Genomic DNA, 24,148 nt, shown 5'->3' with positions numbered 1-24,148 from the left:
AAACCGCTTGTTTTTCGATGCCATTTTTCAAAAACAGAATAAAGCTCTACAATATTTTTTTTTAATCGAATGCTGAGATCCTAAGCTTCGTTTTATGATGAACATAGAGTTTGTGTGAGCTGGGAACAAAAATTAGGAGCTCGAGGGCTTTGAACAATTGTTTGAGTGCACTACGCATTATCCATAACCTGGGCACACAGGTATACCAGGGAATGAGGCTGCTGATAGACTAGCTAACCAGGGTCGTCTTGCTCAGCTAGTGGTCACTTCGGTTCCCTATAGTGACGCTACCCGTTGGGTGAAGCAGACCTCGCGATATGCATGGAATGTATCTTGGCATAACAACCGTGATGCATTCCTGCGTAGAATCAAGAACACTACACAAGAGTGGAAAGATGTACCCAATTCTCGAGATCAGAAAGTTCTGACTCGGCTGAGGATTGGTCATACACGGCTCACTCATGGACCTCGTTTTAGCGGCAGTGTGGCCAGGGATGCGGTGCGGTGTTAGATGCAAATCATCTATTGGTGGAGTGCCCGGCTTGAGCACAATTTAGGGAAGAAATGGGTGTCGTCGTTTCAATCCGTGAAGTATTGTACAACGACAGGAGTACAGAACAGACTGTACTCAATTTTTTGCGGGCGGTTGACTTATACGATATGATATAAGCATAAGTAGGTTGATGTGGCATTAGAAAGAAAATGACTTGTATAGTCACTTCACTTCTTTTTGACAAGAGGGTAGTCTTGATAGTCCTAAAGACAATGGTGAGTCACTGTTGCTGAAATACTCAGCACATGTCAGCACATCAATTGGATGATTTTCCTTTTAAAAGATACAAAACATAAATATGAAAAAGATTTGAAATGCATCGAAACTCTTTAGGTATTTCAATCAATTATGGAATAAATTGGGCAAACTAGGGATTAGTCAGAAATTGAACACCAGGAAATAACTAAGAATTTGACTAGAACCTTAAAATATATATATATTTTTACATTGCAAGGGTAAATGACAAATGTTGAGTCCAGTCTTGTAAGTGGTCACCGTAGTCGATATATTTGCTGTGATAATCGACTGCCTTTGCTTCCGACACTTGCAAAACAAGCTATCAAATTACAGTACCAAACTAAAATGTCATATGACAGGCTCTGTCATACGACACTGTTGCCGAAGACCGTCACGAATGTATGTATTTTAGTTTTTCTTATAATAAGAGCTGCTGATGGTGTGCTTATGTGAATTCTGAAAATAGTAAGCAGTAGTAATAACATTTCTGATCAGAAATGGTTTAATTTACATCAAATTGACGAATTAGAACGAAATCACACATGTCATATGATAGTTCTTTGAAAAATGTCTTTTTGCTCGAATGTTGTTCTACCGTTTGTGTTGTGTAAGAGAGACGACGGTAGAGCATGAGAGTATGAATAAAAACAGACTGTCGCGCATGGCATCGAAGCGAGTATCGTAAAAACGTCATCAGTTTCAACCCCTGGTTGGGTCAAACTATTTCTACTTGTTATGAAACGATACTAGAAGGCAAGAACATGTATATTATGTGGTGAGATATTTTGCGGAAATGGTGAAAAAATCCACTACCTACAGGTGGGAATTGAACCCACACCTCCCAGTATGTAAGAGTGAATTCTGTTAAAAATATTATAAGTTCGATATCGCGAATATTTCACTTAGAGTATCGAATATTTTGACATGCCCGGAGTTCTTTACTTTTCCTTAGGTGGCCCCATGTAGTGGTTAAATCCATACCTCTCACGCCAAAGTCTCTAGTTCAAATCTCATACCCAGACAAGTCACAAATGACCCAAGAGTGTTAAAGTGACTATAATTAAAAAAAAAACCATAGTTCGGGATGCCAACAGTTAAATCTGAGTTATAAAAAAATTGCAATGTAGCAGAGTTTTGAAACCCGGATGAATGTGGGCGTCTTAGTGGAATACCTGTATAATGAGAGAGAGAAGGATTAGTATTTTCCATTTAATTCCACTACTTTATTTGCTTATCCTTGACAGATACGCGTATTTCGTCTACAATGTGCAGACTTCTTTAGTGTCTTGTACTAATACTCGACAGCCGTGGCATTCAGTTGTTATTCTCCCTACTGTTCTTTTGAACTGCTACCCAAAATGGCTTGCAACTTCTAGTTTAATTCTTTTGGAATTGTTCCTTTTGAATTGTTCCTTTTGAATACCTAGAGGAAGGGAATCATAGGGGACTAAAAATTTCCTCAAAACTCATTTGTAATTATCATCAAATACACTCTTTAAGCCCAAAAATCAATGTTATTTTAAATCTGAGATTTTTTCCCCCTTCATTTGTTTTCCGTCGATCTTGTTTTTCGTACTGAGTACCAATGCTACCGACGCCAGAGAGGCAGCTCCTACACCTGGATCCTACCTATCGACCCATCAACTCATAGAGCGGGAACCAATGGCATTACTTCCTTTTAGAAAAGAAGGCGTGATCAGAGATGCTATTCCTCAGAACATCTCGACGGCGCCGACTAGGGTTGGTTCCAGGGCCTTTGAAGTGAGAGTCAGTCACGCTTACCACTACAGTACTGGTGCCGCTAAATCTGAAATCTTGAAAAGTTCTGTTATGTAAAAAACTGGATTGAACTCATAATCTTGAATTTTTTCTATTGTAATATTTAAAAAAAATCTTAGTCTGAGGTCTCAAACCAAGCAACATTACATTTTATTGCAGTTTTATAGTATTCCACAAGTCTGAATCATGTAAGTCTGAAAACCAAAATTGTTACTTGGGAAATGTCCTACAGATTTTTTTTCTTAGAGAATTTCTAAGTGTAGTCTATCATTTTGTAATAGTCGGTCCAATTACTTACTCAGCTCAATACTGTTTGGCCTAGTTTCTTTTGAAAAATGTGCACTAATACAAATTTCAAATTCTCTTATTAAGGATTTTTCAAAAAAATAACTCATTTTATTATGAATAGATTTAATTTTTCTGGGGGGGGGGGGGGTTGGAGGTGTTTGTTATATAAAAATAACATTTGTCGCGTTTCATATTATTTGAACGGAACCACAAACAGTCTGAATAACTCCTACTGTAAAATATGTGTGGTCCTGAAAAGGACCAACTGTTCACTCTCCACAAATTCCACATCCTCCCCACTGCATCGTTGGTTGTCATCAAAGTGATCACGCTGATTGCTGCAACAGCATTGCTCTAGCCTGACTGCACTATTGTTCAGCAGAGGCAGAGGGAAAAATTCCACCCTTTCCTGATGTGCTCCTGCTTCTGCTTGCCAGAGCTCTTATATAGTTTTACAGGTACAAGCAAAACGATGCGCAACAAAATGGTACTCGATTATGACTACTTGGTTTGGTGAAAACGTTTATTTAATTGAAACAGTGATAATTTTTTTTGTCAAAATTTACTGTAGCAGATCGTGAGAGTTATTTCCTATCGATTGGTGTATTTGGATTTTAATTTCGTCGATAAATGACAAAGTTATAAGCGTTCAAAATCTGACACCTTTTCGTGACGGTCGCATTTTTTTTTAGATTTTTGATTTACTCCCAGTACCTTCCCGTAAGACGTAGTCTACGTCAAAAAAAAATCGGGAGCATATATCAATGGAAATTTTTGGAGTAATCTTTGGATGTTCGCTAAAAAGAGGGATGCAATTAAATCTAGGAATAATGCCTGGAGAGTTTGATACGAAGTAGCAAAATATTCCCAGGAATGTTTTGACATGAATGCCAGCCAAATTTTAAAGGAGAAATGTAAGGAATATGTGAAGAGAACTGCAAGTGAACTCTTAGGAGACTTTCAAAGTTGTGAGATTAGTTTCAAGAAAGGAGTGTTATTCAAAGTGAATTCTGAAATGAATTAAACGAAAATTTTGAGAATAATTTGAAAGAATTTGTCATTGAGATGAATTTCAAGGTAATTCTAAATAAAATTCCTAAGGGAATTAAATTTCGACGATAGTTCCAACGTTTGAAGTCAATTTCAAGAAGTGTTCCAAGACTACTCCGACGATAATTTTTAGAAAATTCAATGGAGAGTTTCAAAGGCATTCTGAGCAGAACTAAAAAGAATTTCTGGAATAATTCCTTGATAATTTCGGGTGAATAAAAAGTGACTGCTGAGGAGAAATCCAAGGAAATTTTCGGACGAAATTGCTGGGTAATTAATATGTAATACTGCAAGAATTATTAAAAATTTGAAGAGGCTCATAGAGTGAATTCAAATGGTGGGTGTTCTGCAGAAGATTTTCAAAAGTATGCTAAGAGAATTCTAGAAAGAGGTCTAAGATCAGGATATTCCGAGGGGAAACTAAAGGAACTCTTCTGAAATGCTGTAAAGAGTTCCAAGGGTATTAAGATGATTTCAATCAAGATTTGTGTTTTTTTAATCCTGGTCAAACGAGACCCGAAATTTGAAAAAAATAATCTGAAATTTCATAATCAAAATATTTTATGATCCTGGATTGCAAAAAATCTTCAGGATTTAGGAAGTTTTATTTTATAATACTCCAGATATGGATAAATTTCTAAAATTCTGGAACATGAGAAGTTTTCATGTTTCAAAACCAGCAAAAGTATTCATAATGTTTGTAAGATGGCGTACTGGATATAAATCATTTCATCTTTTTTAAATATGGCACTGACATTTTTTAGGTTCTTTGGAATTCGCACCTTTCAAGACATCTATTTTTTTGAGATCTTAGATTTACTTAAATTAAATATTACTTTATGGGGTGGCTTTCTCAGTCTTTTAGTAGAAACGATTGTTTTTTTTTTACGTTCCCGACGTTTTGACCGTTTGGTTTCGGCCTTTCTCAAGGATTGTAATGTCTATCGTTTCCCGTTAAAAACTTTTACGCATCGTGAACAGCGTACATAAGGATATTTCATGTCCTGTTGTCAATTTGTAGAAATTGTTTTTATATAATAAAGTGATCTTTTTCACAGCACTGCAACGTTTGGTTTAAATATATTTGTTAAACTTAATCTTGTAAAGGTTTACATCCTAAAGTTGTTCTCTTAAACTGATTGTCTTGGCTTAAAATCGTTTATAGCAAGTAAATTGTTGTTCTACTTTTCGAAGATCAAGCAGCCTGCGGCTGAAAATCTCCTAAATAAATGACATCAATTGTTGTTCTACAAACAGTCTTCTTATAAACCTGGAAATTTCCGTAAACGATCTGGAAAAACTTGAAAGACTCCGGGATTTTAATTTAGCAAAATGAGTAGACACCTTGTGAGGTGTTTTTCGGTTTTCTGCCTTTAAAATAAAATGCCGTATATTGCTCAATCACATTATTTTTTACCATATGTTACCATATGAAATCAGGGAGAATTTGATGGGCACCAGGAAAAAACCGGAAATTTATTTTCTTAAATTCGGCGTCCACTCTGACTAACCTGAACTTATGATATTTCTAAGGAAAGTATTCAAGTGTAGTATGCGAATTTGATATTTTCCATTAATATCCATTTATTTTCCAGTGATTGTGTAGTTTCATACCATGCTTTGATTTTCTGAGAAGTAGTAACATTTACATTCCCCTTGTTCTTCCAACAACATCTTTTGAATATTATGTTCTTATTGGAACGTCACCCTCTTCAAAAACAGCAACAAACAAATCTTCCGTTTGAATTGGTGTTTACCCGGGATTTCAGTGTTCTTTGTTTTCCCTTAGGCACGAAAAAAAATGAACATCGTTTATTGGATAGACTGACACAAAAGAAAAAGAGAAAGTTTTTTCTTTCCTTTTATTTATGTTCATCTATCTGACATTCTATCCACACCCTTAATATCGTGCGTTCCATCTTAAGGTGCCAGCTTCCTGCAAAACAGTTTGAAAATTTGAAATTCATATCGTCCCTTTGCTTGCGATCCAAGTACCAAATTCTCCCGATGTAAAACTTTTCGCATATGCTGCCAATGAATTACACCGTGTTGTCAAATCCCACCCCACACAGATGTATTTATAAATATTTATTGAACTGACATTACATTTGCATCCGTATAACGAAAAATAAGTCCCACAGAAAGCCGACTCACGCTCAAGACGTGAATGGAATCCTTAAACCCTTCACCACACTGTGATCAGTTCCAATATGGGAATAGAACACGGTAGCATATGTGTCACTCGATGATGCAGCCGGAATTTATTGTTCAACCGCTGAAATCAAGATGGGATACCACTGCCGGTCGAAAAAAAAACCTATTTCTTTTTGTTGATGGGAAGTCAGCCAACTGAAAATTAATACGCCCATATTTCGTTTCATGCCATAATCGTTAAAGTTACATTATATTAATTCTTTTAGTATGCTTTTCTTGTTGCACCACTATCGAGCGCCCGCCACTGGCAAATACCGTCCCGTCGTAAATAAAAACGAGATAATTACACGATTGCACACCTCGAGCAGCAGACCGGGGTGATAAAACCGGTGAAATTATGAAGTGCTCTTGCATGTGGCGAATATCACTGGTATCCAGTGCGCGCGCGTGTGAACCCTGCTTCGAGTGTCTAGATTGCAACAATGTATTGCTCTCCTTCTACACACAGACCGACACAACAAGCTATGAGTTATGCTCCAGACTTTCGGATTCCTACCGGGGGATCAACCTAGATTTGCCATTCTGTTGCCTTTCCGGTAAGTGGTGGATTCGTGTCGAGAGCCTCAGCATGATTTTAAGCGTTCTTTGGAGAATTGAACTTCTCTTGTCGATGCTAAGGGTAATTTTTTTTTTTCAGAAGAAACGGAAGTCTGTCCACCATACCATGACAATTAGGGATTAAATGAGGTTCAGTTAAAACTCTTTCCGATTGACTGTTAATGCCATAGATGGTATCCATTCTGTGCAATTAGCAAAGGCCCTTTCTCTGCTAATTAAACGTAATTGCTGCTGCTAAGAAGTTTCATTAAATTTCAAAACGAGCAGAAAGCACAAAAATTGAAAATCAAACTTTTCCATTATCCAAAGTGAGGGGAACCGGCAGTACACCGTAAATAATACATTTTTACGACTCTCACATTTTCGGCCACATCCAAGGGATCCTTCTGTTTTTGTGGTTTCCCCCCAGAAAAGTGGAAAACAAGATCACGCAAAGCCGCTGCTGTGAGCTGAGATTCACACCCTCGAGCGCACCTTTCCGCCTGGGGTCCCTTGCAACGCGGTCCTACAGTTTCGAATTTTACGACACATTTCGTACATAAATTTAAATTTAATCTAAAATCTCCCCGAAAAAAAAACACAATCGACACGGGGCTGCTGCTCGCGAGAGGCCTGCCAACGACTGTATAAATTGATTCGGCGACTAATAATAATTTATATTTTATGTGCTTTTTATAAACAGTTGAATGGCGGTTCGGTTGCCTCTCACTCTCACTCATGGACGCAGCATCAGCGCCACTACTGTAAGAGGAGATAAGTGGCGATCGCCATCTCCGGCCCCAGCCGCGAACAGGGATAGGTCAAGTGCACCTCGCTGCCGATGTCTGTGGTGCAAGGACCGGTCCTGCTGTCTGCGTGGATAAATTTTTATTTTATGGCTTTTTAATATTTTATTTTACGATCAGAAATAAATGCAATGAGACCCGCAGTCTGGCGGGGGATGGGATAAGCGGAAATGCGTGTGGCAACAGAATGAGTTGAAATTGCATTGATCTGTGAATTGAACAAAAGGATAAGAAGCAGTGGTCAGAAAGGTGTGTTAAGTATGGCTCGTAAATTGCAGTATTATATTACGATAAATCCGATGCAATCGATGGCCTCGATTCCAAAAACTTTCTGCAAATGGACACTTGCAAATGAATCCCTTCGAAGGCGAATTGTTTTGAATCAAGTGATTGCATCGTCCAATTGTTGAAACTATTTTAATCTCAGGAAAAAAATGGGAAGAGTTATTCATGTATTGGAATTTTTCATGGTTCCATAATCAGCCTCAGGAACCATTTCATCTGAGTATTGCGTTAATTAAGCATAAAGTTTATATTTTATTTTAATGAGGAACGATATTGGATGACAACAAAAATTGAGAATTTCTGATTCCATTTTACATTGACTCTCTCGAACATCTTCCCAAAAGCTAGAACACAGTCGAAGCAATCGAATCGAAAATGGAAGACAAGCTCTGTAATAATATTGGATTCGATTTGAGTTTGCCAAACTGTCGAGCAACTGCCGGAAAGGAAAAAGTTCTGCCTGGTAAGGTAAGGAGGTATGAAGAAACGGAAAGACAGAGCTCATTTACCCGGTTGGGGTCGAAGTTAATGGCCCCAAAATGGGGAAGATTGCAAAATTAGTACCGCACTAGGTAGACCGGGGCTTTTGAGGCAACGACACGATGTCGACAGCAACGAAACAACGCCAAAACGGAACAAAATCCGGTCTAAAATAGCTGAAAAACACGTTTGTCCCATCTTCGTCGGTGATCTAGAAGGGGACAGCTCTAAGCCTTACTTTTTATCCATTATTATGACTCGGAAAGATAACCGGTAATTTGAGCTGGTGTGAGTTAAGAAACAGCATTGTCGCAAGATTCCTTGGAGATTAGAAGCTCTAGAAGTTTACTTTCCGTTGTTGCAATACAGGTGACCTCGTTCCGCCGTTATTAAAAATATATTTTAGGTGGGTTTTCTCCTCGAGCTGAACGTTTTATCTTAGCTTATCTTCTGCTAAATTAAACACAAGGAAAAATTAAAGTTTGTCGACCATCAGCTGATAGGTTGTTGAGAATTAAATAAATGGCTTCCAAGAGAAAAAAAAAGATATTTTTCACAAAGTCATCTGCTATCTAAAGGCTTGAATTCCTTATTTCTAATCAAAGTTTAAACTATTTTCTATGTTTCAAAGGTTGAATTTTTGACCGTTTTAAATCACTCCTGATAGATACTTCCCAACAAACAATTTATGCTGATTAAGCGCTGAATTCCTTTTATTGATTTTCTGAATAAGCTCTTATTTCGCTTCCAAAGTTTTGTTTGGTTGTAAATCATACGATAACAGACGAAGTGATCAACCATAGCTCTTAAAAAATGCATTTATTGTTAATATGTATTACAGTCACATGAAATTACTCATCCTTACTAAATTTGAATGACTTTCATCGCAAATAGTGATTGAATTTGAAAAGACAATTTAAGTTAATCTTCTGCTGCTAATTTGTTTTATTTTGCATCCATCCTTTCGGCAATAAGAAAAAATACTGGAAATTATTTTGATTGAGATCAGTGCTCAAGTAACATCGCAAAGTTTTATCGTAGTTATAGGTTCTACAAGCTAAAATTATGGTCTTCAGAACTATCATAAAACCTAAAGTGTTACTTGGGTGCTTTTCAGCCTTTTTTGTTCCATGCTCTCCTTTTAAAAAATTGCACACAACCGTTCACCCTCCAACAAAAAAATCGATTCATCTGGCAGCAGCACTCGCAATGCCAATTCCACGATATTGCCAAGGATCAAATCCAAGACGACTCTACCTAAGATAAAGGGAAGATTTTGATTTGCTTTCGTGAGATGCACGCTTAGATAGCAAGAAGACTGATGAAGATTTTAAAGATTTTCTGGAAAAGGATTGAGCAAGATGAGATTAGATGGATTTAGAAGTATGAAATGGCAGAAGACTGTTCGTTGATTCATTCGCGAGCGTGAGATTTTTATTACATCCAGATTTCTGATGAAGCATTATAATATATTCGTCTTCGTCGATTCTTCATGCTTGAACAACGGTTCCAGAGAAAAACTTTAGTGGAAAAAAACAATATGTAGAGTTCATGAATGAATACAAATCCCTTGGTCACTGTGTTCAGGTTGATGAGTCTCAAGATCCTCCAAATCTTTTGAAATATTATGTCACTCACCATGCAGTGTTGAAGCCTACAAGCTCTTCAACGAAGCTCAGAGTTGTGTTTGATGCTTCTTCGAAGGGTAATGGACCTTCCCTGAATGATGTCTTGATGATCGGACCGGCTGTTTACTACGGCTACATAAATGAATTTTTCGCTAAGCTCGCAGCAGAGTTCGACAGAAGTTGATGTTAGCTTGCGCCTGAAACAACACACTCAATGGAAAATTCATTTGCAGTCAGGTTATTCGCGAAAGAGAAAATCCATGAAGATAATCGATCAACAATGGCCCTTTTCTTGTGTTGCGCGATATTATCTTCTCGATCAACCTGCGTTTTCGAAAGCATCGATATGCCTTCTCTGCTGACGTTAGTAAAATGTAAGTGCTAACTTGCCAGAATCCACACTACTTTGCTACGAATTTTCAGGAGACAAAATCCAAATGATCCCTTACAAGTCTTGGAATTAACGACAGTAACCTATGGTACATCTTCTGCGCCATTCTTAGCCACAAGGGCTCTTCAGCAGCTTGCTATTGATGATGGTGATCAATTTCCGATCGTAGCCAAGATCGTTCTTGAAGATTTTTATGTCAATGATGTCTTCTCTGGGTCTGAGTATGGACTCAGACCCAGAGAAGACATCATTGACATAAAAATCTTCAAGAACGATCTTGGCTACGCCATCCAATGTCGTCTCGAGCTCACGGAGCTTCTCCGTAAAGGGGGACTTCCCATTCATAAGTGGTGTGCGAATAACTCAGCGATTTTGGAGTCGGTTCCAGAGGAAGACAGGGAAAGGTTCTTGTCTTTTGAAGATGCGAACATTAACCAGGCCATTACTACACTTGGAATTCTATGGGATCCGACTGAGGATGTTTATCGATTCCACGTGGAACTTCCAAGTCTTTCCAACTCTCCTCCTACGAAACGGAATGTTATCTCACAGATCTCTATACTATTTGATCCCCTTGGTCTTGTGTCACCTGTTATAATAGTTGCTAAGGTGATAATGCAGCAAATCTGGATAAGTAAGCTGAATTGGGATGATGTTCTAGATGGCCAGTTGTTGCAAAATTGGACCATATGTTGTGATTCTCTAAATCACATTCACCAAACCAGAATTTCCAGGTGTATGTGTGCCCCTGATGCTGTTTATGTTGAAGTTCATGACTATGCCGACGCTTCTGCCTATGCATATGGAGCATGTCTTTATATCCGAACCATAACCCAGGATGGGGTAAAGGTCTCTCTTGTCTGTAGTAAGTCGAAGGTTATTCCAATCAAAGAATTGACGATTCCCCGATCCAAACTGTGTGCTGCATTGTTGCTAATCAGATTGGCCAAGAAGGTTCTTCCGACAATTAATATGAACTTCCACTCAATCCATTATTGGTCGGATAGTCAGATCGTAATTTAGTCAACATTTCCTAATAAAAACAGTAAGTAACATTTTATATTTTCTCAAACACAATCCCCCCCTAGATAAGTCTAGGTCAATTCTCCACTGGTTGAAAACCAGCTTGATTGTAGAATTTTAAATTTTCTTACGAAATATTACGCCAATTTTAACCTAACTTGGCTAACTAAAACTTATGAGCAAATTCTGGACCAAATTTCAAAAGAATATGTGCAGGGTACTTGCCATTACGATGGATTTTCTTTTAAAAGTTAAGAGCACTTTTTTCAACGATATATTTTGCTTACTGCAAGGCATAGAACTTTTTTTTATCAAAAAAAAACTTTACATAATGATTTTTTAACCGATTTGATCTAAATGTTCATGTAAATGGTAATAAATAGTGTATCTTTCAATGGCTCGGCATAACATTTGTTGAACAATTTGATTATGTTTTGTCTTAGCCAAAGGCTTGGTCACTTCAGGGTGAATGTATCAATCAATTAAAATTGTAGTTGAAGTTTTAATATTTATTCATTCAATTTATTCATTTGCACTTGTATAACTAGTACCTAACCTGCTCTACTTCAGGGCATTTAGCTTAATTATATAAAATATTGTAAAAACACTACCAAAAGGGCCAACGAATTCAAAAGCACAAACAGTTAACACTCAAATGTTGTAAAAAAGATTCGCCTCCTTCAGGAAGGCGATGAGGGCGTCTGCTGCCGGGGACTCGTCGCCAAGCAGACTTCGTATGCTGGTTCCCTCCAGACCGAAGGCAACCCGAAGGTCCTCGAGCTCCACACAGTTTATGAGGATGTGTTCTACGGAGGCTGGCACTCCGCAGGTTTCGCAGGTTCTCCGGAACGGTGTTCCTCTGAAATTATGGGAGGCTCTGCTATGCCCGGTGCGCAGTCTGGACACCACTTGCTGCTCCTTGAGGCTCGGTCGATCCTTCCAGGGATCGGTGGTCGCCTTGATTTTTCGTAGTTGGTGAGTTCGATTGTTCCTCCACTCGTTGTCCCACGCTCTCCGAACCGTCCGCTTGATCCATTTCTTGATGTCCTGGAACGGAACATTGTCAGAGAACCGGAACATTGTCAGAGAACCTGGGTTCGATGGGGCCTGAGCCGGCGAGGGGGTCGGCGATCACGTTCCCCTGGATGCCACAGTGCCCGGGTACCCACATGTATACGGTGTTGGGCGGCGCATGCGTTACCGTCCCTTGTATCCACGGATGCTTTGGTGCTTCATCGGTTAGGGCCATTATTGCGCTTTGTGAGTCGGTAACGATGAGGATCGGCCGATTGGCCGGAAGGGTGGTTGCGTGAAAGACGGCCGCTGCCTCAGCGGAAAACACCGAGCACTGGGCCGGAAGTGAATTGCTGACGACCAAACTATCTCCTGAAACCCCCATTCCCACTCCGCTGCTGGAGAGCGAGCCATCGGTGTACCTGATTTCGTGATCTTGATAGTGCGCCCCGAGAGTTTCAACGACTGTCCGGCGCAAAGCCAGTGAGTTGTCTCCTGCCCTGAAGTGGTCCTTGATTCGGCTGTCGATTCTAATCTAATGTGATTGCCAACTTTTGTCTCCGTGCCAGTGGACCCTGGCCACTGGAGGGAGATCTGCGTCGGCGACCGTGCGGAGGAGTCGGTTCGCCTCGTCGAGGAGAAAGATCCTGCTGTTTCCCGACGTTTTAGCGAGGAAGGCAGCGGCATTGGTAGCGGTAGCTGCGGTGTAGACGAGCCGAAAAGGCAGAATACCGGCTTCAACGCACGCGGCGTCGGCCGGGGTGGAGGGCAGGAGACCGGAGACTGTTCTTACGTATCCGTTGTAGACCGGTTCCAAGATTTGGACGGCTTTCTCGGCGGCAAGGCACGTTAGTTCTAAGCCGTACAATAGACGACTGTCGATGATGGCTCGGGCTACTCGGAAGCGGATTTCACGGTTGTTGGATCGGTGGGGGCGGGAGATGGTCTTCATCAGGTTGGATCGACTACGACAGTCCTTCTTCACCTGTTGGAAGTGCGGCTCGAGGGATAGGTTCCGATCGAGGAGCACTCCCAGGACCCTTATTGTGTTTTTGGTGTGTATCGCTTGCTGTTTGATCATGATGGGCTGTCCGTTGTTCCGATGCCGGGTGGTGCATATATGACAGCGCACGCTCTTGGCGGCGGAAAGCTGGAACCCAACGGAGTCAGCCCATCTGACCACCGAGGAGACTGCCGCTTGCGCCCTTAATTTCGTCCTCTGCAGGGGAGGGGGGCACCGTTACAATGAGGACGCCATCCACGTAGACGAAAATATATATGTTCTTGGGTAGCTTGTCGAAGACCCCGTTCATGGCCACCAGGAAGAGGGTGACCGCGATCACCGAACCCTGTGGTACTCCGGTTTCTTCGCTGAACCTTCTGGATTGGACGTTTCCGACCGACACCCGAAAAGATCGGTCGGGCAGAAAGTTTCGGACGAAGTGTAGGATGCGTCCTTTTAGTCCCCATTCGGCTAACTTCTTCATTACTGCTGGTGTCCACGTTCTGTTGAATGCTTTGGAGATGTCCAGCGAGACGATCTCCGTATGATGGCCTTGGTCCTGTGCCTCCTTCAGGACTTCTCCAAGAGTGGCGAAGTAGGTGGAGGTACCGTACCCTTGCCTGAAGGCGTGCTGTCGATGGTCAAGCAGTCCCTTAGACTCCAGGTATTGCTTGAAGAGGGGTACATTGTTAAAGGATAGGATCAAGGGAGGAGCTTGGGGGTGGGGTTTCGGTATCTCAGCAGAGCGTTGTTGCCAGTATGAACGGCAGTGCGGTTCTAGCTTCGTCTGGAGTGGGCGACGATGAGACTTATCGAGACGGTGGGACAAGACAAACAAAACTAATAAAGAGAGACAAAAGACAAAGGAATTAATTTCTTATACTAGACATTTGTAGAAACACATAAACCGACTGCATATAGCAGAGATCAGAGGAACATAGGGTTGTCTTCCTTGGGCCTCGAGGGTATTCAAAAATCGCTCTTTGGTGGCGTCATTATCCGTACATTGCCAACCTGCGTGTTCGATGTCATCGTAACCGTTTCCACACCGAGAGATGTTGCTGTCCACGAGGTTTATTCTATTGAGATGAGCATCTAGCGAGTAGTGGTTGGACATAAGTCTAATCATCACGCGAATGAAGCCACGACTTAAGCCCAAGCCTTTAAACCACGCTCTCGAAGAAACATCTCCGGCAAAAAAGTGTGACCCGCCGTTGCTCATATACTGTCTGCGGCTGTGGAATAGTTCTAGCGACGTTTCATCACTACCTAAAGCCCCACGTTGCCGAAAGCATTTCCAGTCGATGATGTGTTATAATGCAAACCTCGCGTATGAAGTAACATGCATACTTAATCTAGCTCGGTAAAATCTCCAACAGCCGATTACTTCGGCATTTACTTTTGCTGATATCTCTGCCAAATATCTGTTTGTTAGCTGATATCTCAGCAAAATGTTATTTGTTAGCTGAGTCTCGGCAATTGTTTGACTGAATCTCAGCAAAATAAATTGCAGAATTACTCGGCTGTTGGAATCTCGGCGAAAAATTTTAAGTGTGTAAAAACGCATTGATTGAATGTAACACTGTGAGCAGTTTCAAAACAAAACAAAACAAAACATGAACATATGAACAGTTTCACTAAAGTGAAGGCATTACAGGTGACGGTGTCTCTATTTTAGATGTTTAACACTTAGATATTTTTACAGACTATTCGGTCTTGGAAAACTTTTTGAGAGATCTCGGAGTGCGATTTTTTCCCGGAATTGAAGAAATTTCATACATTCCCAGAAATTTGAACGATTCAAATATGGCAAGTAATTAAAATACATTGTTTAAAGTACTTTTCTTTGTTTCAAACGTGAGCAGTTATTTTGAGATTTACTGCTTTATGGTTTTTGGCATTACGAATAAAATATGCCATCACATAAATTTTTCTTTTTGTAAATTATGTCATACTTACTTGGATTTTAATTCGATATTGAAGAAGTTTGATATAGAATAAACAGCTCTAATGTTGGCATATGGGTCAACAAATTAGATTAGAAAGCCCATCGATAAAAAAAACTCATATTTTAAATTTTGATTAGAAAAAGTATAAGGGACAGCCCTATGGGGTTGTACGCAATGGTGACGTAGGACTACGTAGTTTTATGTAATAAATCTTATATGTTAACTGCAGCAGGAGCTTGTGTTTTATGTAGTAATAGGAATTTGAGCGGAGTTCTCTCTGTTTATACTCTTTTGTATGACGCGCTTGACATACATGACACGCAGCGACTCACGAAGAGCTACTGATTCCGATCAATAGCGGTGCGGCTGCTTCCTCTTTCTATGGATGCTCATGTGGGATGCAGCTCACTGCTTGCAGGCAGCCTTTCGTTGTGTACTGGAGAACAATGTTCAACGCCACACGCCGAAAGCACTGCTGCTGCTGTTGATGATGATGCCGACGACCGGACACCACCACACACGGTGATTGGTACTGAATCCGATCAGCTGTTGAGACCAGTCTTGATAGCTAGCTGCTTGCGGGGAGTCTTTCGTTGTGTACTGGAGAACACCACCACTCACCACGCGGTGATTGAATAAACACCGTTTGATTAGACCGAATGGAATTCAACTTTGAAATCTGTGTTAGGGAAATCGGTTATCATTTTAGCAGGCAATCGGTGATCATTTTAAGTATCGTAGAAACAGTGCAATTTTCAATAGTGCCGTTTTGAAAAATTAAAAAGTCTAAAAGTTAACAGATGCGTAGATTTCTGCTCGATAGGTGAAAAAAATTATTGAAATTGGTCCAGGGATAGCGGAGTTATTAACGTTCAAAATCTTTCATAATTTTGTTGCATGTTCCATTTTCGGTTTTCGTAAAGTTAACCCCCATATAGAAATTATAGACGTAGTCCTACGTCAAAATGGGTCATCTGAACAAGACAAACGGATATTTTGGGATGCTAGAAAAAATGCCGTTATTCCATATTTATGTATGGACCCAATATTAGGGACACTTAGGTCGGCGGTAAGGACATTAACCCTATTAACTGAATTTTCGAAGATAAGGGTTTATTATTTAGCAGTTATTTACAGTTCTGTGAGAGTTGTGATATTTGACACTATTAATAAAATATGCCATCATGTACTTTTTCATCTTTCAAAAGCTGATCGTTATTTTCACACGCCAATTTATTTAACTGACTGATAGGTTTTTTTTTTAGTAACAATTTCTATTGTAGTTTTATCTGTTTGTTCTTTTTAGGTGGGCTTCGTTATCGTGCATATTGTGAGAACCACAAAGTGAGGGTTCGACTACCGCTCCAGCCGGTGGAACTTTTCGCAACCCGAAAATTTACCTACTGGTCTACTGGGTATTGTGATTTGTCTGTTGTCTAGTGTTAAGATGTTCTGTCTGTGCAACCTATGGTTGAAGATGGTGTCAATTGTCTTCCTGACATGATACGGAATAATTATTGGCGCTTTGAATCCAAAATGGAATTGTCTTATTTATCTTCCTATTATTTGCTGGTTATTCACTTTTTCATACCAGCAAATGTTCTTGGCAAGTTTTAAGAATTAATTATGCGAATGACCCAGCATCCAAATACATAGTATCGATCGAGAAATATTGCCTCCCCGGATGTGTCATAATTTACAATTCAAACCTCTGATATTCGAAAGTGACTTGATTCATATTTCTTAAAAATAATTCATAAAGAATCGATTGATAGCAGCTACTTCGCAGTCTTTCCACGCAATACACATTTAAATCTTTGCATGAGCTCTGTAAACTGTACATAGGCAAAACATACACACGCACAACTCCTTTCACCTACGTTCGTATCAAAATGGACCTATTTCTCCCTAGCACGTAGCTCCTATTTCATATCACCATCGTTTGCGTGCAAACCATTGAAAACGGCCCAAATATGGCGCTAAAATGTCACATATTTTATTCTTTTTAATAGATCCACCGTCCGTGGAGGCCTTCGACGGCAGCGGTGGCAGCGTAGGTCGTCACTATTGATGGCATCAAATTTCCATCTACGAGGGCATCACGTGTTCCAAATTTCTGATTCTGATTCGCTTTTTCAGGAGCTGTCGATATTGGAGTCGCGCGCTGATGCGAAGAAAATGGAAATGAACACGTGCTCTGCATTGGAGCGATTTCCCTCCCCCAGAAGGGTAGAAATGGTTAGAACAAGTTCGCTAATGCACGGTAAACTTGCTGAAAACATTCGATGGACTTCTTCACAGCTCGATAGGAAAGCTTTTAGCAAATCCCTCTCTAATTATTGACTTGCTTCAAGATAGCAAAAATGAGAAAAACAAACTCTGCAAAAACATATCGACGCTCTATCAGCAGTTGTGTCCTGCTCTTGGATTTCCCTTGGGAAAGTTTTTGTTCATCTCCCAGCCAGAAAATAGAAAAAAAAAACAACCTCATCAGATTCCGTTGACTGTTCCATTTTAAAATTCTCAAATTAGCATATTAAAATTTAAGGATTTTCTTTACGACAACGTCGCGCTATTTTGGCTTGTTTTGCTCCGGAAATTTTCGTTAGTCTGTGGCTTTAGGCAGACCCTCCCATTTGGTTTGGAAGGGAAGAATGTCTTACGTAAACCGTTTTTCTGTGCTTCTACACGAATTCCATTAATTTTTTACCGTCCTTTTGTGCGTTTTCCTGTCGAAAAATCCGCAATGGTGGCCGTTTTCTGTCGGAAAACTGCGGATAGGCAGTGTCACCTTTTCTTTTCTCAGTCAGTGGGGTGAAAAAAAAACACTCGACAATGGTGTCACTAACCCTAAACCATGGTTGGCGGGGGAAAAACCTACCAAACGAGGGCAGGCAACCTTTTCGCTTTATTACACATTTTAATTTAATTCCACATTTGGCTGGAATTAGTTTTAACCCGTCACAGCAGCAGCGCAGTCTTGAAGAAGCACATTGCTTTAAGAAAGGTTCGGTCAGCTGAAATTAAATGCTTCTTTCATATGAGCCAAGGTTCGTAAGTTTTACTGCAAGATGCTTCTTTGCCCTAGATGACACTATTTTCAGTAGGTTCTAATGTGAATCAATGATTTCCGAAACTTCTTAGAAAATAATAATCTACTGCGTGACATTCATGAGACCATAAACATTATGGCTTCAATCCCGCTTACTTCCGAGCTTGAGTCACTTATCAGAACAAACATTCTATAAACGGGCACTTTTGGGGTCCTTTATGAACCGCTATCACTCAAAACGAGCGAATAAATCCAGTCTAACATCAACTCGACGCACCAGAAAGTAACTAACCTTCCCGAACAAGATTCGTCTCAAACTGACATCCTTAGCTACCAGGCTGAGGGGCCCGAGAACGATGCAATTGAGTGCAATAAAAATGAGGTAAAGTACATTCGTCTTGTTGCATCAACGTCTTCCTGCTTCCATCCTTGCACCACCACCTTCCAGACGCAGACGAGCCTATGGGTGGGTGCTATAAATTTTATGTCACTCGTAAAGCAGAAAGAGTTTGTTTGCGTTCTTTTGTCTATGGCATCCGTTGCAGTTTTTTTAAGCTGTGAATTCAATGAACACAACTCTTTACCTTGTCTATCGTGCTGGACATGTCTTGGAACGTCTCTATGTTCCCTGTCATTCCAAGATTGATCACGGCAGTTGTAAATCAACGCTGCTTTGGCTGTCGCGGGTACCTGTCAATAGACCTGAACGAAATGGAACTCTGTTCGGTAACTGGATGAAAAGAGTAGAACCCCTTTTTCAGTTAGAACACCCTGCAGGCTGTCAAACGAAAAAGAGAAAGTGTTCACTATACGCATGTTTAACCCTTTTCCGTTCCAAAAAAAAAACGGTAGGGTTAAAAGTCCTTGGAAAAATAGAAAGTTTGCCTTTGCAGCTACGTGCCTGGCATCTTCAAAAACCGAAACGAATGCTGATAACGCTGCCTATGGATCCCAATTTCTATTTCACTTATAAAACTTTAATATTATACCTTTGAAATTTTTAAAAGCGTGGAGCGAGAGCACCTTTCCGTGGGTTCTTCATTGGCAGGGCACAGGCTTTTCATCCGTTTTAATTTAATTTAAGAAATGATGTTTATTTTATATTCACTGATAAGACGAAAAAAAAGTATCATTGTGAGAGTGAGCCGTATCAAGATTATACCAGGGACCATTACTGAAAACCCCAAAAAGAGAGGAAAAAAGCACAAAACACCAAAAGTTCATCAGATGGGTGACACGTGGGGGGTTGGCAAGGATGCTGAAAGCAGTGGAATGAAGGGACAAATCTCCATCTCTGGCCCGCTCGCACACGCACACCAAGGTGAAAGCTGCCTATCATGGGCGGAATGATTCTTGCTCGGAACCAAAAGCAAACTTGATGGAAAAAAGAAAGAATTGATTCCTTTTATCTGGGAGCATTTATCTGGAATCAAATTTAGACGAGGATTACCGACGAAAAAAGGAGGAAAATCCTTAAATAAATAAAAACCGTTGAAAAATACACCAATTGGGGCTGCGGTACGTGGGCTCTCGAGGTACCAACGGCGAGGGGCAAAATGGAAATATAATGGAACTGGTGTGTGATTTCACGATTCGCATGACAGGTTGTGCTGAGGATTATTGATTTTTTTGCACCTAAGAAAAGCAAATGTCGAACCGGGCATTCCTGAATCAAAACAGAACTACTCAATCTGAAAGCCTTTCACTGTAGCTAGCTAGTTTGATGATGATTTCGTGTTTTGTTATTGTTTCGTTTTTTCTTCTTCTTTCTTTCAGGTCCATCATCATCCCTTCGTTATTGTAGTGATTTTGTGCAAATAGTGGAATATAATCGCCAATAGGTGGTGACCGTCAGCCAAATCGCACAACCGTTTTGTGGATTACTAGGTAAGTGATTCTTCGTTTGCTCGTGCAGTTTCGGAACGGCTAATAATTCCATACAAACAGACGGTAGTCGACAGGGCGAAGGGGGAATGATCTTGACTTTGTGTGGATGTTTTTTGTCGATATAGGGTGGGCCGAAAGAAACTGGGAATTTAGTTAGACGGGAAGATGGCCACAGTATTGGATAAACGATGTACCGATTTTTCTTTGTAATCATAAAGAACATTTCTTGTGGTTTAATGGTTCCGCGTCATTTGACCGAATGCCGTTTTGCCAAATGTCATTACAACCCTTTTTAGGCAAATGTCATGTGGTCGAATTTCCCGAAAGAACATCTCGTGAATAAAATTACAAAAAATCAGCAATAACGTATACTTAATTAAAAGAAGTAAAAAGTTTTAAGAGCATTAATTTACTATTATCCATCAAATTGTCCAATTCTGGTAGAAAATAAAAAAAAAAATTCCAAAAATAACGAGAATAGCAAAACTACATAGAACAAACTACTAAAATGATAAGTTTTTGATTTAATAGATGGTGAATCGTTCAAAAAGTAGTCAACACATTTATGTTAAGCGTTCACTTTAAAAAATAACAAACGTTGATTTTCCAAGGTGTGTGTCTACACTTTTTTGGTTTTGGAATTTTGCATTTAGTTTCTAAGATGGCTGCCAAACAAGCAAACTAGCATTTTAAAATTCTGCACACGCATTCGTTAAATTCAAAGCTTTCTTTGAGAAGGCTGATTTTAAACAGCTTCCTGGTCAAGAATTTTATACTGAAACTGGAAACAAATAGTTCAGGATGACTTAGTCACAAAAAATCGCGCACTGGTGAGCTGAAGAGCAATTATCTATGTGACAGATTATCATCCAAAATATTAACGTGAGCCAGTGTTTGAACAAATGTGCGCTACTTTTTTATCTGAAACCACTGATTCCCTAAGCTGCATTGGCCTGATCTCGGGCCTTGTTATTGCGGTAAAGTTACGTGAAAATCATATTGTAGCCAAAAACTAGAACGCGCTAAATTCATTACACTTCGGGCCATTTTTTTTGAAATATTGATCAATCAACACGATAAACCTCAAGAAGGATCCAGAATAAAGACTGGAACGCGCAAAAATTGTTCAAAATTCATATCACAATAATCTTCTTATTTTTCTTTTGGTAGTTCAATTCATATGTTTAAAGGAAAAAATGTTCGTTTATTTTTTTGGTTTGCCAAATCCGAACTGCCGTGCCCTCCGCTTAACCCCTTCCATTAAATTTTGCACAGTGGTCTCATCGACCCTATTCGCCGCTGAACGCCAGTTAGATTTAAACTGCTGCTCGTTTTCCATGGATTTATTAGTTTTTTTGAGATTCCGTTTGACCAAGGCCCAATACCGTTCGATAGGGCGGAGTTCTGGGCTGTTGGGAGGGTTGTGGTCTTAGGGTACCACAACCACGTTGTTCGCATCGCACCGCTCGATTGCCTTTTTCCCATAGTGGCAGCTCACCAAGTCCGGCCAGAACAGCACAGGTCAATTATGTTGCTTTAGGAATGGTAGCAGCCGCTTTTCCAGGCACTCCTGGACGTAGATCTCTTGATTGATTGTTCCAGTAGTAATGAAAATGCCACTTTTTAGACCACACGTGCATATGGCCTGCCAGACGAGATATTTTTCGGGAACTTCGATAGTTGGATGGTTTTGGATGCGGTATAAAACTCCTGTCCCGGAAGCTGCTTGAAATCACATAAGTTTCGTCGTCCATGACGACACAGTCGAACTTTGTGAGCAGATTCGTATACAGCTTTCGGGACCGCTGCTTTGCCGACGTGTTTTGTTTGTAATCTCGGTTCGCTACCTTCACCTTCTTAAACGTCGACAACCCGGCTTGTTTCTTGGCCCGCTGTACAGTAGTATGGGAGACATTGAGCTTGCCAGCATCGTCCCGGATGGAGAGGTTCGGATTCCGTTTATATTTCACCGCCACCTTCTTCGTCGTCGCTGCCACGTCCGGATTACGATTGCCGCCGCTTCCAGGCTTCCTGACGGTCGACAGGCGTTCCCCGAACACTTTTCAAACGTTTGTCACAGTCGATTTGGCCACATCCAGCAATTTTGCCAACTTGGCGTGTGAGAACGTCACTGCTCCTCTTGCTTGGACGTCATTTTGAAAACTGGAGAGCAAACGGTGTAAACTCATCATAGCAACCATTGTATATACACTCAACTTCCAAATGCAGCATTTCAGGTTTTTATGCATTTTTAACAGAAATACACCAATTTGAATTTGACCAAATTGATTTGCGCGTTCCAGACTTTAAGTTAATAATGTGAAGAAAAAAAAAATCAAAACAAAAAGGCGTACATTGTCAATAGACTTAATTTAAACTAATGGAAGGGGTCAACCGTGAAAATCGTGAATTCGTATTTGGCAAAGCATAGAGTGAACTCAACATTATCAGGGTTTCATGTAAGAATAAGCTGCTAAAATAACATAAAATAGATGATTAATGAATTGACATGATTTTCCTACACTTAATTTTGAGTGTCAACTTTTTTTCGGTGCTATTTTCAGAGTAAAAAATAAAGAGTTTGTAGAATTTGAAAGGTTTATCCAACACTGTGTAAACACGCTTTTTAAAGGGTGTACCGTTTAAAATCCGCACACACAAAATTCAATCTCAAAATTCGAGTTTTTATCCGAATTTGGTGATAAATTTAAATAGACAAAATTAAAATTAGCTTTGGCATCATTCATGATGATTGCCTTAACCCCAGCCATAAGGTTCTGCACGACCTCAGAATCGACAGTTTTTTTTTGCATATTAACCCATGCTTTCTTCATTTTTCTACATTCTTCACCACTTTAGGTCGTTTTAGAAGGTGCTCCTTCATAATGGCCCAATATTTTGCTACTGGGCGCAATTCCGGTGTGTTTGGGGGGTTCAGATCTTTGGGCATGAAATCAACATCATTCACCTTATACCACTCTAGCACGTCCTTCGTGTAGTGGCATGATGCCATAACCGGCCAGAAGATCGTCGGACCGTCGTGAGCCTTCAGGAGAGGGAGAAGCCGCTTTTGGAGACCCGTTTCCAAATACACCTGTCCATTCATGTTGCTTGCGGTAAGGAAAGGTGTACTCCGCTTTCCGCAAGTACAAATCGCTTGCTAAATTAAGAACTTCTTGGCGAACTTCGACAGCTTCTGTGTCCGGAGGTTCTCGGGAACATCACACATATCCTTGTCAGTCACATACAGGTTTCTTGGAATCTGGTTGAATTCCGCCTTCACTTATGTCTCATCATCCATTACGCAGCAGTGTGGTTTCGTTAACTTCTGGTCGTACAGTTGCCGGGCACGGCTTTTTGCGACCGTATTCTGCTTCTCGTCACGGTTTGGGGACTTCTGAACCTTGCACGAAAGTCTTGCTCCCATGCAACTTTTTAGCCACATCTCGAACTGATGCGTTCGGTTTAAAGGCCCCAACCACGCGTTTGTGGCCGTTCTCGTTGACCTGCCGGCTTTTTTCCGGATCTTCGCTTCCGATCAGTCAGACGGTCTTCGAACCGTTTATGATAGCAGACACCGTGCAATTCGCGATTCCCAACTTTTTTTTTCCGATGGCACGATGTTCCGGATCTTTTAATGAACCATCCCTTAGTCCCCAGCATCCATTTTCTGGTCACAACTCCGACTTCATATTGATAAGACGTCCATGAGTGGTTTCGATAAAAACCGTGGAGCTCTATGATCAGTTTCATGAATTGACCACTTTTACGGATGTCTTGGATCATCCGGTTTGCCATCCCGTATTCTCCAGAGTCCATATTCTAGTCACAACTCCAAATTCATTCTGATAAGACGTCTTTGAGTGGTTTAAAAAAAAAAACCGCGGAGCTTTAGGATCAGTTTCATAAAATGACCGCTTGTATGGATATTCCGGATCTTCCACAGGACCCGGCTTCTCAAAAGGTGACAAA

The 24,148-nt window shown here is 40.4% G+C and overlaps 1 long non-coding RNA gene across 1 annotated transcript in view; it reads left to right on the top strand.

Moving 5' to 3' along the window:
- Positions 1-24,148, top strand: part of LOC135706453 (uncharacterized) — a 315,707-nt gene that overhangs the window by 165,612 nt on the left and 125,947 nt on the right. The window contains exon 3 of the long non-coding RNA XR_010518169.1: positions 20,066-20,176. This is a non-coding gene — a long non-coding RNA (uncharacterized LOC135706453). The remainder of the gene's footprint in view (positions 1-20,065; positions 20,177-24,148) is intronic.

The sequence above is a fragment of the Ochlerotatus camptorhynchus genome, unplaced genomic scaffold, assembly GCF_037179485.1.
Source record: "Ochlerotatus camptorhynchus isolate MF236.1 unplaced genomic scaffold, CSIRO-AGI_Acam_v1.1 ptg000278l, whole genome shotgun sequence".
In the NCBI taxonomy this organism is placed as follows: domain Eukaryota; kingdom Metazoa; phylum Arthropoda; class Insecta; order Diptera; family Culicidae; genus Ochlerotatus; species Ochlerotatus camptorhynchus.
Note: the sequence above shows the minus strand (reverse complement) of the source record. Positions and strands in the feature narration are given on the sequence as shown.